Genomic DNA, 14,535 nt, shown 5'->3' with positions numbered 1-14,535 from the left:
CAGTTGGAGTTGGAGGCCATGTTTGATGAGATGCGAGCGGAGGAGGCACGAGATGAGGCCAGGGCTAGAGCGGCAGCGGAGGCCGAGGGAGTGGCCCAAGCAGAAGAGGAGCGGGGACAATCTTCCCAGCCTTCAGCACGGGATGTACAGGTTCAAGCCCAGGTCCATCACGAAGGCTCTGAGGACGAGGAGCCGTTGATTGATCTTTCAGGGGATTTGTTTGATGAGGTCGAGAGTTCCAGGGGTCCTCGTTTCCGGGTGAATCGACATCAGAACACCACAAGAAAGATGATTGATTGGAGCTGGGTGGCGAATCGCAAATGGATTTTCTTGGGAGATTCGAACCTCACCAAATTCCCTGACTTCTCCAACACGAACTTGCAGGTGGAGAGCTTTCCAGGGGCGGACTTCCGCCACGCAGAAGCCTTGTTGAGGAAAACGGTACCGCCACAGGGTCTGGTGGTGGAGAAGGTGGTCTTGTCCTTTGGGATTAATAGCAGGGCCAACAAGCCTAAGGAAACGACCGTCAAGAATGTGCAGGCGGCAGTGAGGGCTGCGAGGACGCGGTTCCCATATGCAGAAATTTGGGTTCCCCAGATTAATTTCTCGGAGAACCTGCCAGCTGAAGACAAGTCGAATCTGCAGGTCCTGAATGACTATATCTACCGGAATAGGGTTCACATTCCCCTTTTGGACGAGGACTTGTTCCATACCGAAGAAGATGACATCCATTGGACGGCGGAAACGGGCGAGGCCATGTTTCAACATTGGACATCCTTTTTAAACTGCAACACCCCCTGAGTCTGGACCAGTATGGGGGCGACAGTGGACTGAGCCTTCACGGTCAGGACGTGGTGGTCTTGGCAAAGAACTTTAGACTCTCGAGGCCACAACGGGAACTGTTGAAAAAAGGACTGTTCTTTGTTCCAGCATTGTATATAGGTAAGAATGAAAAGCTTAAGTTTGAATTTGATATGCAAGCTTACCATAGAAAAGTTAAGTTGGCTACGTATTTTAGAAACTCAACAAGGAGAGATAAAATGCCTTTCACGGGGCCATCGGATTGGTCACCGCCTATGCAGGAGCTTCCACCAGAAGTGGAAACTTTAATTCATAGAGATTTGGAAAAGTTTAAAAGTTGTTATAAACCAATTAGAGAAAAACAGAACATTTCATTGGCAGAAATCAGAGCACTGCGAGAGCTAAAAAACACTAAACACATAGTGATAAAGCCAGCCGATAAAGGATCGGCGGTTGTAATTTTAAGTCGGGAACAATACACGTTTGAGGTACAACGACAATTACAGGACACCACATATTACAGGAAATTAGACAAACCATTGTATTTGGACACAATCCCTATTGTTAAAAACATACTTAAATCACTAAAGGACAAAAAATTCATTAATTCTAAGCAGTACAAGTACCTATTGGGCAGTTCGCAACCTAGGGAGAGGCGGTTTTACATATTGCCGAAAATACACAAAGCTCCAGACAAATGGACCATCCCGTACGAGATCCCCCCGGGGAGGCCCATTGTTTCGGATTGCGAGAGCGAGACTTATCGTACAGCGGAATTTCTGGATTTTTATTTGAATCCATTATCTGTAAAGCATCCCGCATATGTGAAGGACACATATCATTTCATTGATATTGTTAAAAACTTAAAAATAGTTGAGGATTTTTATTTTTTTTCCATGGACGTAGACAACTTGTACACTAATATTCCAATTGAGGCGGGAATCGCTACTGTAAGGAATATTTTTCAGAAATTTCCAGATCCTAAAAGGCCTGATCAGGAATTGATACAATTGCTAGAAATTAATTTGACAAAGAATGATTTCATGTTTGATGAACAATTTTATTTGCAAGTTAAAGGAACCGCGATGGGCAAGAAATTTGCACCGGCGTATGCAAATATATTCATGGCCAATTGGGAAGCAGAAGTGCTCCCGAAGTGTAAAAAGAAACCTGCCCATTATTTGAGATATTTGGATGATATTTGGGGGATTTGGACCGGCTCTGAATTGGAATTTACTGAATTTGTGCAAACGTTGAATTCCCATGATCCATCAATTCAATTAAAATTTGAAATCAATAGGGAGGCCATAGACTTTTTGGACACCACGGTGTTCAAAGGGCCGACGTTTAACATCACCCGTAAACTCGATATCAAAGTTTTCTTCAAAAGTACAGACACGCACGCCCTGTTACACAAATTTAGTTTCCATCCAAAACACACTTTCCGTGGTATCGTTAAGTCCCAGCTTCTCAGATTTCGGCGGATTTGTACCCAACCGACGGACTTTAGAAAGGCAGTAATCACCTTATTTACAGCATTGCGTGAAAGAGGATATTCTCGACCTTTTTTAAGGACATGTCTTAAGACCTTTCAGGAGGACAGTGAGAAGGTTAAGGGGGACTTACTCCCACTCATTAGTACATTTTCCTCCAACAGCAGGTATTTTAACAGACACATGAAGAATCATTTTGATGAGGTCATAGGTCAGGCAGCTCTTCTCCCAAATTCAAGAGTCATTTCGGCCTTTCGGAGGAACAAAAACTTAGCTGACCTGCTTGTAAGGGCCAGACTTCCACGGCTCAACTCGAGCAAACCGAGGTACTTGGAGGTCCTGTTTACAAAGCTGGAGTTTGTTAGGAATGTGAAGGACAGGACTATTATTTCAGTTACGCAAAGTTTCAGCCCACAAACAAAGAATTGTGTTTATGTTATTTTTTGCTCAAAGTGTGGAAAGAAGTACGTGGGTGAAACTGGAAATGATTTGTACAGTAGATTGTACCAACATGTGTATAACATCAGGAAAAAGAAGGAACCTGATGCACCTTTAGTTGCACATTTTCTTAAGCATGGCTGGGATTCGCTGAGAATGGCTGGACTACAACAAGGCATGGATTGGACGGATTGGGAACGAAAAAAGAGGGAGAGATATTGGATTTATACATTGGGAACTAAAGAACCATTGGGACTTAACGTAAAATGGAATTAGACTTTTATTGGAGGAGGTTTTGGTTAATTTCCAACCCTTAATCCCACCCTAACCTCAACCTCTTCAACCCCATTTGTGTCAGTATGTTAATTTATACCCAATTTAGTTTTGACCCCAAACCCTCCCTTTTTGTTCCTCAATGTTTTCCACTACCCTAGCCCCAACCCAGGCCCCATCCCTAAACCTAACCTCAATGTAAGCCCTATGTCAGTCTAACCCCAGTCCTTTGTCTTATCCTAAACCTAACCCCAGCCCTGTATGTTAACCCTAACCCTAACCACCTTATCCCCACCTCCTGACCCTCGGTATATATTATTTAATAATGGGGAATTAAATTGGTGAGACATTGGAAAATTGGCTTAAAAATTCTAAAAACCAGGGTTCATAAATTTATCAGCACAATTCATAGGGTTTGCAAGACTATTTACAGTTAAAATTGGATTAAAAAACAAATTGGGAATAAAAACAGTGATTAAATTAATTTGGCTTTAAAATTCATTAACAGTAATTTCATGGAGTGCAAATGTGTTATTTTTGGCTAAAAAACATTTAAAATGTAATGCAGATTAAAAAATAAAGACCAAATTCATTTTTACCGAACCAAAGTTAAAAAAAGATGAATGGGATTTTACACAGCCGAGGGGAGAATATAAAAGGCGGAGCTCACACAGGAGCTCATTTTCCACTCGGCACTCGATGAGAGCACATCTCTGCCAGTCCAACTGTTGCCAGCTAACCTAGCTTACAGTTTTCTGTGTGCCACACCTGAAGAAGACCGTGTACGGTCGAAACGTTGTGTTTTTTGTGTTTATTTTTAAATAAACAGTTTTTTTTGGCACACCTTCTTTTGTTGTTTATTGTTTTTACGTGACTTTTTCCTTTCCACATTTTGGAAAGCGTTTTTTGTTCACATTAAAATTAAAAAAATATTTTTTGAAGCACATTTAACTTTTTTTGAAAAAAAGAAAAAGAGAAAAAAATACTGGACGCCATGGACGATGGCTGGACGGTGGTACGCTATGGCCGCCGCCGCCAACGTGACCGCCAGGTCTTCTGGGACGGGTACGGAGGGCCGCAGGGAGGGATGGACCGTGCACGCTCCTTTTCCTTTCGGAGAAGGGATTATCTTCCCCATCCTAACCCACTGGCTATTACCCCCTAACCTAACCCCTAACCCTAACCCTAATTACCACACATCTTCATGAAACCAATTTGAGTGTCTGATTTTATGTTCATGTGGTATTTCTGTACTTGTGTGAGATTTCAGGTGCCATTATTTGAGATTGCAACCCCAATACAACCCACTGGAGGGTGCTATGACTCTGATTGGAGGGAATTTTCCCTTCCTTTTACCCATGGGTTTTCTATACTTTTTACTTGTATAGGCCCCTCTTATAACCACCCCATTCTAATCTCCTGGCCCTGAGGCCTTCCCTAACCTTAACCTCTTTTAACCCCATGCAGGGATCTCATTCTGGCTCTAAACCTAACCGCCTAGAGCCCTATTTGAACATTGGGCCCTAATTTCAACTTCCATTTTCCTCTGGCCCTAAATCTAATCTCTGTATTTCCTAAGCCCACTTTCAACCCCTTTATTTGGGATGTGAGAGAACACCTTCTTCCTGGAAAGCAATCTGTGAGTGGTGTGGGGACCCGGGTGGGAATAAGTCTGGCCTGTGCATGGAGTTTGGCCGCCTTCGGCGCCCAACCTCCCAACCTTACTTTACCCTAACCCGCCCGTGCCGTCTGACCCCCTCACGGACCACCCTACATCCTCACGTTGCAACAACTGAGTATAATAAAAATATGGACTGTTCATTGGTATGCTTTTATTATGTACATGACTTGGTGGCTCAGTACAAACTGTATACATCCATTGTTGTTTTCAATCTGAAGCCCAATTTTGATTTGATGTTTTTTAACCCATTTATGGGGACACTTTATGTTATTATGAGGATTTTTCATGGACCAATATGGGCTTAACCTAAAAGAAACTTTTGGTTGAAGCTCATGTCATTACAAGATGTCTTACATCATAACTTCATTATATGTATATTTGTATATTTTACAGACTTTGAATGGCCATTTTGCCTCACTATTTTTCATTGGCACGGTTTTACAGTATGAAGAGTGATATTGTGTTTTCCAACGGTCCCTGAAAGCAGCATGTCGGTGTGCAACCAATCAGAACAGTGTTTTAGAAGGGCCTTTGACCCTAGGCATGAGTCTCTTTGTTATTGGCTATTCAAACCAGAAGCTCTAAGTATCATGGGTAATGGTGTCTGTTGATTATAATTCCACATGTACTTCCTGTTGAACGCACACCTCCTGCTTCGGACCGCATGTACGGATATTTTCTGCTTTTAGCAAGCCAGCCTGATGAAGGTATATTCACAACCGAAACGTTGCAACATGTAAGGCTTGCTTATTAATGTATGCTGTGATTTTCGGAGTAAAGCTCATTAAAGCACTCTTTAATCACACGAAAACGGAGTAAGTTCATTTTGCTACATGTAGCCGTTAGCCTCTATTGTTTAACACACCGTGCTAATTCTATAAGCTAAGGTTAGCATACGGGCTTCAAGTATGGCCCCCTGGTACGAGAATGAGCCGTGGATCGTGGTGGACCACCGAAAGAGACGGAGATCGGGCCGTGGAAGGTCGAATAGACGGACACCGTCCCCCCTGCGCAGCGATCACACAGCCTACGGCCCGTTTTCCAGGAGGGGTAGAAATGGAGGGGAGGGAGATTTTTTCCGCCCGCGGCAGCGAAAATGGAACGGAGAGCCACGGATCGTGGACCGCTACGCTGCTCACCAGAGAAAACGACCTGACCGTGAACCAGCTCGACATGAACGGTATGTCAATTCCTCCCGAACGGACCGGACCGAACCTCCAAAGAAGAAAATACAGTCAGATGATCCTGACTTCTCAGCAAAGGTTCGCATCATTCATAAACTCATTAAGACAGTGCACCATTTAAAGAATGTTTCGGGGGACATTCTTCCTCCCTCTCTGAACAAAATAGCTCATAACCTAATGACTGTGATTAAGCCAGCTATCCCCAATAGTGAAGTGCAGACTCTTATTGAGGGCAATGCTAAGAACTGGGCTTATACAACCGTCATAATCCTTCATAACCATTACAATGAATGCATGGAGGAGGCAGTTAAGTCTCTTTTTGAGTTTCCTGAACAGCACTGGAGAGGCCCGTTCGAGATAGCGGCTTCCTGGGCCAAGAGGAATTTGGGCCGCCGTCTGCAGCCTGAATCTTTGGAGCAAGCTGAGGCTCTCATTGTGGCTAAGCTGGCAGACGTGCAGGCAACCACTGGGTCGACAGAACTGCATCATCAGCTGCAAGTCCATGCTCCACCCACAGCTAACACCGCACCCAAAATTACGGCTGTTACGACGTCTGACCCGCTTGGAGGTGACCAGCCACTCTTCAGTGGGACGGAGGAGGTAAGAGACGGCGATTTGAGACCTGCCACTCCCCCTGTATATCTACAGGAACCAGAGCCAAATCAAGTGGCGCCGAGAGACCAGAGGGTGAGGAAAATCCCTACAGCACGTCATGGGGCTTCTTCTGGGTTGACATCTTCCCCCGCCGTTCAGCTTCAACATAGCATGGAGGCCATGGGCCTCATACAGGGGGAATTCACCCCCAGTAAGACCAACACAACTTCAGTTGGACAAGAGGTATGCACCCCGACGATACACTTAAGCACAAAGAAAAAGCCCAGAGAGTGGAGACTACACACAAGGGAAACATCAGTGATCATTGGAGACAACAATGTGGGTTTGATTCCTTCTCATCTTACAGAGGGTGTCCAAATTGAGAGCTTTCCAGGGGCCAAATGGCGCCATGCAGGGGCTCTTCTGGAACATGCGGAAGTGGACACAGCGGTGGAGAAACTGATTCTATCCTTCGGCCTGAATAACAAGCGTCAGAGGGATAAAAATGAACCAATAACGGAGCTTAAAGAGGCACTGAGGGCAGCACGAGCAAAATTCCCCCAAGCTGACATTTTTGTTCCAGTTATTAACTTTTCTTCTGCTCTTCCCAAGACAGAACAAGACACATTATTACACATAAACAATTCCATTACAGGATTAAAGGAGCACATTCCTGCTCTACCTGCTGATAAGTTCAGCACAGAAGACAATTCTTACTGGACTGATAAGACTGCAGAGTACATGTTTGATCATTGGAATTACCACACATCTTCATGAAACCAATTTGAGTGTCTGATTTTATGTTCATGTGGTATTTCTGTACTTGTGTGAGATTTCAGGTGCCATTATTTGAGATTGCAACCCCAATACAACCCACTGGAGGGTGCTATGACTCTGATTGGAGGGAATTTTCCCTTCCTTTTACCCATGGGTTTTCTATACTTTTTACTTGTATAGGCCCCTCTTATAACCACCCCATTCTAATCTCCTGGCCCTGAGGCCTTCCCTAACCTTAACCTCTTTTAACCCCATGCAGGGATCTCATTCTGGCTCTAAACCTAACCGCCTAGAGCCCTATTTGAACATTGGGCCCTAATTTCAACTTCCATTTTCCTCTGGCCCTAAATCTAATCTCTGTATTTCCTAAGCCCACTTTCAACCCCTTTATTTGGGATGTGAGAGAACACCTTCTTCCTGGAAAGCAATCTGTGAGTGGTGTGGGGACCCGGGTGGGAATAAGTCTGGCCTGTGCATGGAGTTTGGCCGCCTTCGGCGCCCAACCTCCCAACCTTACTTTACCCTAACCCCTAACCCTAACCCTAACCCCTAACCCATGATATTAGCCCTACCCCAAATATCTTCCCCTAACCCTAACCTTTTTGGGGGGGTTCATTAAGCTAAATCCATAAATAAATAAATAAATAAATAAATAACCTGGTAATGATAAATAACATGGTATTATTACATACTACAAATTGTGTACAATAAACAAACAATGGGGAAACGGGACATATTGGGCGTTAGAACTTTATTAAAACCGTTAACACAACAAATTTTTATTCATACCCCTTTTAATCACTTTACAATTCACACTAAAACAGTTGTTAATATCACAAATTTTATTAAAACCCCTAAAAATACATGTTGATTAAATACACAACTCCAAGAAGCATAAAAACACAATTTGGCTAAAAACACGAATGCAATTTTCAAATCATAAACTAATTTCTCTATAAACTCACAAAAATTCATAAAAACATGATTGGATTTAAAACATAAACATGCAAATTTGGAATCTTATATACATCACTTAAAAATACAGTTTTTTGAAAATTCACATAATATACAAAATAAAAATACATTTCATGCAATTTTATTACAAAGGTTAAAAAACACACATTTATTTTAGTCTAAAACCATCCCAGACATTTCAAAATACATTGCCTAACCTAAAATTCAAAAAACTCACGTTGGAAACCAAGCCTATAAAAGGCTGCACAGCAGAGAGGAGCTCAGTTGGGAGCTGACCGTTGAAGAGGCAACATCTCTCTCTCTCTGTGCATTCCCAGCTTATTCATTGTGCCCCAGCCTGAGGAAGACCTATCTTGGGTCGAAACGTCGCGGCAGTGGGCACATTAATTCATTGGTTTTCACTTATTAAAAATTAAACAATTTTATTGATTTCATTTATTTTTGTTTAAAAACAAATTTCATTTACTTTTTTCTTTTTTTTCTTTTTTTCTCGCCTTTGTTTGTGATTGTAAATTCATATACACATATTTTACATATCTAACTGGAATAAATAGCACATTAAAACAATTATTAAATAAAGATAACAAAGGCGACATCAAGAGATACAAAACATCCATGGGGTCCCGGATGGACTCAGAAGGCTGGACGGTGGTGCGTCACGGGAGAGGGCGGCTGCCTTCCCGTAGACATGTCCAGCAGGGGACAAGTGGCAGGGGTGGAGGGATGGACCGAGCACCGTCTGGACCCTTTAGGGACCGGACTCAATCCCACATCCCTAACCCTCAAATTGGAGAGAACTCAAAACTAAATTAAAAAACCACACAGAAAACAAATTGGGATTGAAAATTCTTTATTAAAAACAAGCCAAAGTAACGGACACGGAGAATTGGGAACCTGCAAAAAAGGAATACTTACCTTGAAAAACCTGTAAAAAAGAAATACTTACCTTTCAAATTAAAAAACAATTATGGAGGTAGAGGGATGTGAGGCTGCGGACCATCGGGGTTGATGGCCCGTGCACCACCTGTTCCTCCTTCGGGAGGGACGGGTTCTTTTCTTCAATCCTAACCTCACTAAACCCCATGCTGGTACTTATTTGAGCCCTAAAACCTAACCTTTCCCCTCTCCCCTCTCTTCCTCCCCCCTCTTCCCCTCCTTTTCTCTCTCTCTCTCTTTCCCCACCCCGTCTCTTTGTCTCTCTCTCTCTCTCCCTCTTTCTCTCTCCCTCTCCCCTCATCTCTCCCTCCTCCTCTAATTAAACTATTTCAATTACATTAAAAAACTACTGATATCCCTAATTGTGAACAAGGAATAGAACCCTTTTACAGGTCTGTAGTGGGACTAAGGTGGACCCCTGGGTGGAGACTAAGGAAGGCCTGTGCATTGAAGCCCGGCCGCCTTCGGCGACCGGCCTTCCACCTTGTTTCCCTTAACCCCCTAACCCTAATTCTATTCTTCCGATGAAAGACTATTACTTAATTATAAAATAATATGACATGTACTTAAGCTGTGTGTTTGTAAAAGGAGGAAACAAGAGGCCTGATAGTTCAACAAGTTTAACTAGTTCTACAACATTACATTTGTTGCTGAACAATGTTTATGTCTTATGATTGGTTGTATGAAAAAAAAACCAAACAAACAGAGAAAGTATAAAAAAAGGGGTGGAAAAAGCTGTCAGCACTGTTCTTTAACTGTGCTCCTGAAATAGACACCTGAAGTGCCAGAGTGAGTAACACTTTTATTTCTCTTTAATTTACTGTATGTTTAAAATGTTATGAACATAAACTTCTAGACAAGGTGTAGCAAGTACATAAGCTAAAATAATTTAAGTTGGTTATGAGTAGTTGGGCTAATTCAGAAGATATCAGATTCGGCTCTAGGAGGTGAGTGAAGTACAATAAACATACAACCACAGATATTGTGATTACAGTTATTATTTATAGTGAAAATAAAGTGCAATTACCAAATACCAATATTTACAAATTCTGCAGACAGGAAAAAGATAAAACATAATTCAAGCTTGTAAAATATCCGCTGCACAGCGGTGCAGCAACCTCGTCCAACCTCTGGCAAACAATGTCCATAAAGTTTATTTCATGATTGATATAAGTCCAACGCGTATGACAGTCTAGACAGGTTGAAATTGGAAGTATGATGATCAGCACTAAGATTCCAAGACTGAAATCTCGAAAGTGAGATTTGGAGGGGACTGAAAACCAGGGGGGGAGAGTGTAGCCGCAGCAGCCTCCTACCAGACCGCAGGAAGTTGTAGCTGGGGTTCTGGCTCGTTGGGCCTAGCTCGCCATCCAAAGTAGTGGTGTCGCTGTGGTCTCTCCAGGGCACCACTAGCCTGCACTATAATCACAGGACCACTATTAGCAAAATTCATCTAAATTTCCCAAGCTAGCTTTAGTTCCAGTGTACACAATAAAGTTCATGAGAAAATACCAATATACAACAAATACATATCCAACCATTGTAATAAATTAAAATAAATGACAATCTCTAATAACAAGACTACAGCCACGTAGAGTGAGAGTAGTAGTAGTAATGTAGTAGGCCTCAGCCTTAGCTATCCCATCAGCTAATAGCACTGGCATACTGATACGGGTTACAAATACAAACAGACATTCAGACTCAACTCACCATTCACTACGTGCGATGTCACATACGAGCCCCCACGCATCTACCCGCGGCGGTATCAAAGTACTGTTGAACGCAATCCACAATTAATTCAAAGACAAACCAAGATAGTAAACAGCGAAGAGCGCTCGCCCCACGTACGTGTTGCTTCCATCCGCTAACGCCTCTCCCCCGCGTCTTTTCGAGGCGACAACCCGGAAGGCATATAATAGTGCCTCGCGAATAGGATTGGTCACAACAGGCACGTGCAGCCTCGCGGCGTGGCGTGCGTCATGACGCGTCGCGATGCCTTCACGGACACACTCCGGTTGGAATTTAAGATTCCGATTTAGTTATAGATTCAGTTCTTTTTATTTTTATGTGGGTTACAAAGGAATTGAAGATGAAATGTTAATTATCATCAGAATTTTGAGAAAATCATGATTAAAAGTGGGTTTTCCAAAGGATATTTTGGGAATACCTGAAAATGGATAGCACATGTGTAATTATAGAAAAGGTTAAAACAGTTCTAAGGCAAATGGCTTGATTTCTTAATGATTTGCAATCAGGTTACATTTAATAAAGGATACTGTTTTGGGTAAATAAGTTGTCTTTTCTTTAAGGAAGCAGTGGACTCTCCTTCACACTGAAATTACTCTTCTAAAGAAATGGCAAACCAGATCAATGTAAGTACTGAATAGAACATTTTGTAAGGAAGTAAATGCGCTTTGTAGTTCTTGAAAATGCATCCAGATGTGATGCATGCATTTAATAACTGACTAACAAGGTAAAGCACTGTGCCTCACCTTCTGTAAAGTTCAGCTGTGAGATCACCAAGTTTGGAAAACAAATGAAAGTACTGATATTTAACACATTTGTTGCCTACAACGAAAACAGTTTTAATTGATTATTTATTAATTAATTAATTAATACCCACACAGAATATTTCTAATCTGTAAGGTTAAACCATTTCAATATACTTACTGCCCAAATCAAATATTTTTATGCACAAGCAATGATTGATTCAGCCCTATAAAGAGTGGGTGAAACATAACTACCATCAAGCTACAGATTGAAACAGTTTTCCTTGTTATAAAATTGCATTTTGTAAATTTTGTGCACACCAGCTACTCAAAGATAGCACTAACATTTGCTAAAATCATTCATCAAATGCCATTAGCTGTCATGATCCTGGGTCCTTTTGACCCAGCGTTTTGTGTTTTCTCTTCTTGCGATTTTGGTTCTGTTCTTCCTCTGGTTAGTGTTTACTCTGTTCTGCCCGTGTGTTCCTGTATCTAGTCCGCGTTTCTTAGTTTGTGTCCTTTCATGTGTAGGTTCCTGTTTTATTTTGAAGGTCTGCGTCTTATGTGAGTGTTTTCAGTTTGCCTCCCTAGTCTCGTCACGTTAATCACTTCCAGCTGTGTTCCCCACCTGTGTGTAATCTCCCTGTGTTCTCTGAGTGTATTTTAGTTGTGTTTTCTGTCATAGTAGTGGCTGGTTTGTCTGTGTTGTTTCCCCTCGGTCTCCCTGCATCTCTCCATGTGTATTTCCCCGGATCTTCCTGCATCTTCGTTTCTGGTTTGTTTTATTAGTTTTACCCAGTTTAGGTTCCAGTTTCATGTTCCCAGTGCCTTTGTTGTTTGTTTTTGCCTTCGTTAATAAACACTCACCTGCACCAGAGCTGCCGCGTCCAGGTCCTAAATATTCCACACAGCTTGCCCCGGCAAACCGTGACATTAGCCTAGTATGCCAGTTTGATCAACTGCATGGGTAACTGATACACATGCAAGAAAGCAATATTTTTAGGTATTAATGTAGAAGTATTTATTTATGCATTTATTTTTGTTTTTATTTGTCTCCTCTAGTCACGTTTTGGATGGTACACTGAGAGAGAAACTGATACACCTTACGAGAAACTACTAGCAAGAAGGGCAAAACGCTTGGAAAATCCAGGAAGGCTCTATATAAGTAAAAGAAATGGTAAACCTGATAAAGTACAGTTTTATACTGCAAACTTTAACGAAATCTTCAGAGAAATGCAGGCTATTGTCAAAATTAACCCTGAACAGATAATCACTCACAAATTCGAAACAGAAGACATGGGCACAGTTATGTTATATTCCAATGGAGAATGTGTAGTGCATGGCAATAAAGAACAAAGGGATCTTTTTCGAAAAAATTTTGTGAAAAAACAATTGCATCTAAAATGCACATGAGACTGAATAATCCTGCCCTCCCCAAACTGTGATGAGGGCTTGGTTCTAATAATTGTTATTCAAAAGGATGTGCCATTAAGTATCATTAACAAGCTCCTGCCATCTTCTGAGAAACAGACAAAAACAATAGCTACAGAAATATTTGATAACCTACTCTTGTTTACTTGTTCTACCATTTGATTTGTGTCTGGCAGAGTGTGAATCAGAATTTTTTCTTGTGAACTATGCATTTTCTTCTGTCTCTTTAAATCGACAAGATGGTTTTGTGTGAATTCAAAGATTTGGTTTGCTGTGCTTTTTTTGTGAAATTTTGGGGATTGTTTTTCTTCTTGGATGGTTACTGATTGTTTTGTAAAAATTGTTCAAAATAAATTTGAGAAAATAAATAGAAAATAAAAAACTGACCTACCATGCTGAAAAGTACTTTTCTGTTCTTTTTTTTTTTCACTATAAATAATGCCTAAATAAAGAGTCCATAAGTCATATTACTCTAATACAACAACAATCTTTATTTATAGAGCACATTAAAAAGCCAGGGGCATGCCAAAATGCTTTACATAAAACAATAAAACAATAAAATGATTTACACTAAAACATCGGAGTCATATAAGTGTGGGATTATGTTCACAGGTAAAGACCACTAATAAGAATAAACTATAGCACACAGCTATAGCAGAGTAAAGCTGTACCATCAAACACAGTGATAGAAAACATTGACAGCGCAGGACAACGCAAAACAACCAGACACATTAATAGAATAACTCACTAGAAGCAAGGCGAGAATTTAACTAGTAGAAAAAGCAAGTTCAAACATATGTTTTAAGCCGTGATTTAAAAGATTGAATAGAATCAGACGCCCGGATGCCAATCGGGAGATTGTTCCACAGCTCAGGTGCAGCTAGAGCAAATGCTCGATCACCTCTAGACTTCAAGCGAGATCTGGGCTGAACCAACAATGACTGTGAGGAAGATCTTAAGGCCCTCGTAGGAAGATATGAATTTAAGAGTTCCTTAAGATAACTTGGCCCTGTGTTATTAGTAATTTTAAAAGTAAACAACAGAATTTTAAATTGAATACGAAATTTCACAGGCAACCAGTGCAGATCAGCAAGGACGGGAGTGATGTGAGCAAACTTCTTAGTTTTAGTTAGAATGCATGCTGCAGCATTCTGGACTGTCTGTAATCTATGTAAAAGGGTAGAGTGGAGACCATAATAAAGTGAATTACAGTAATCTAGTCTTGACGTTACAAAGGCATGGATAAGCTTTTCCAAGTCATTGTGCGGGATGTAGTGTTTGGCCTTGGAAATAAGGCGAAGTTGGTAGAAACTAGATCTGACGACAGCAGATACTTGTTTATCAAGTTTAAATGAGCTGTCAAGTAGCACACCCTAATGCACATATTTAATATACATTGAAAAAATAAATAAATAAAAATAAATAAATAAATAGATTTTATTTGCTTTTAGCAGTATAAATTA

At 41.2% G+C, this 14,535-nt stretch overlaps 1 long non-coding RNA gene across 1 annotated transcript; it reads left to right on the top strand.

Moving 5' to 3' along the window:
• Positions 1-9,819: 9,819 nt before the first annotated feature.
• LOC120716574 lies at positions 9,820-13,172 on the top strand. Its single transcript, XR_005691984.1, has 3 exons — positions 9,820-9,941; positions 11,462-11,524; positions 12,704-13,172. It is a non-coding gene; the product is annotated as an uncharacterized LOC120716574 (long non-coding RNA).
• Positions 13,173-14,535: the final 1,363 nt, after the last annotated feature.

The sequence above is a fragment of the Simochromis diagramma genome, unplaced genomic scaffold (assembly GCF_900408965.1).
Source record: "Simochromis diagramma unplaced genomic scaffold, fSimDia1.1 OVJJ01000480.1, whole genome shotgun sequence".
NCBI lineage: Eukaryota > Metazoa > Chordata > Actinopteri > Cichliformes > Cichlidae > Simochromis > Simochromis diagramma.
The sequence above is the reverse complement of the archived record's forward strand: the minus strand, read 5'-3'. Positions and strand labels throughout refer to the sequence as shown.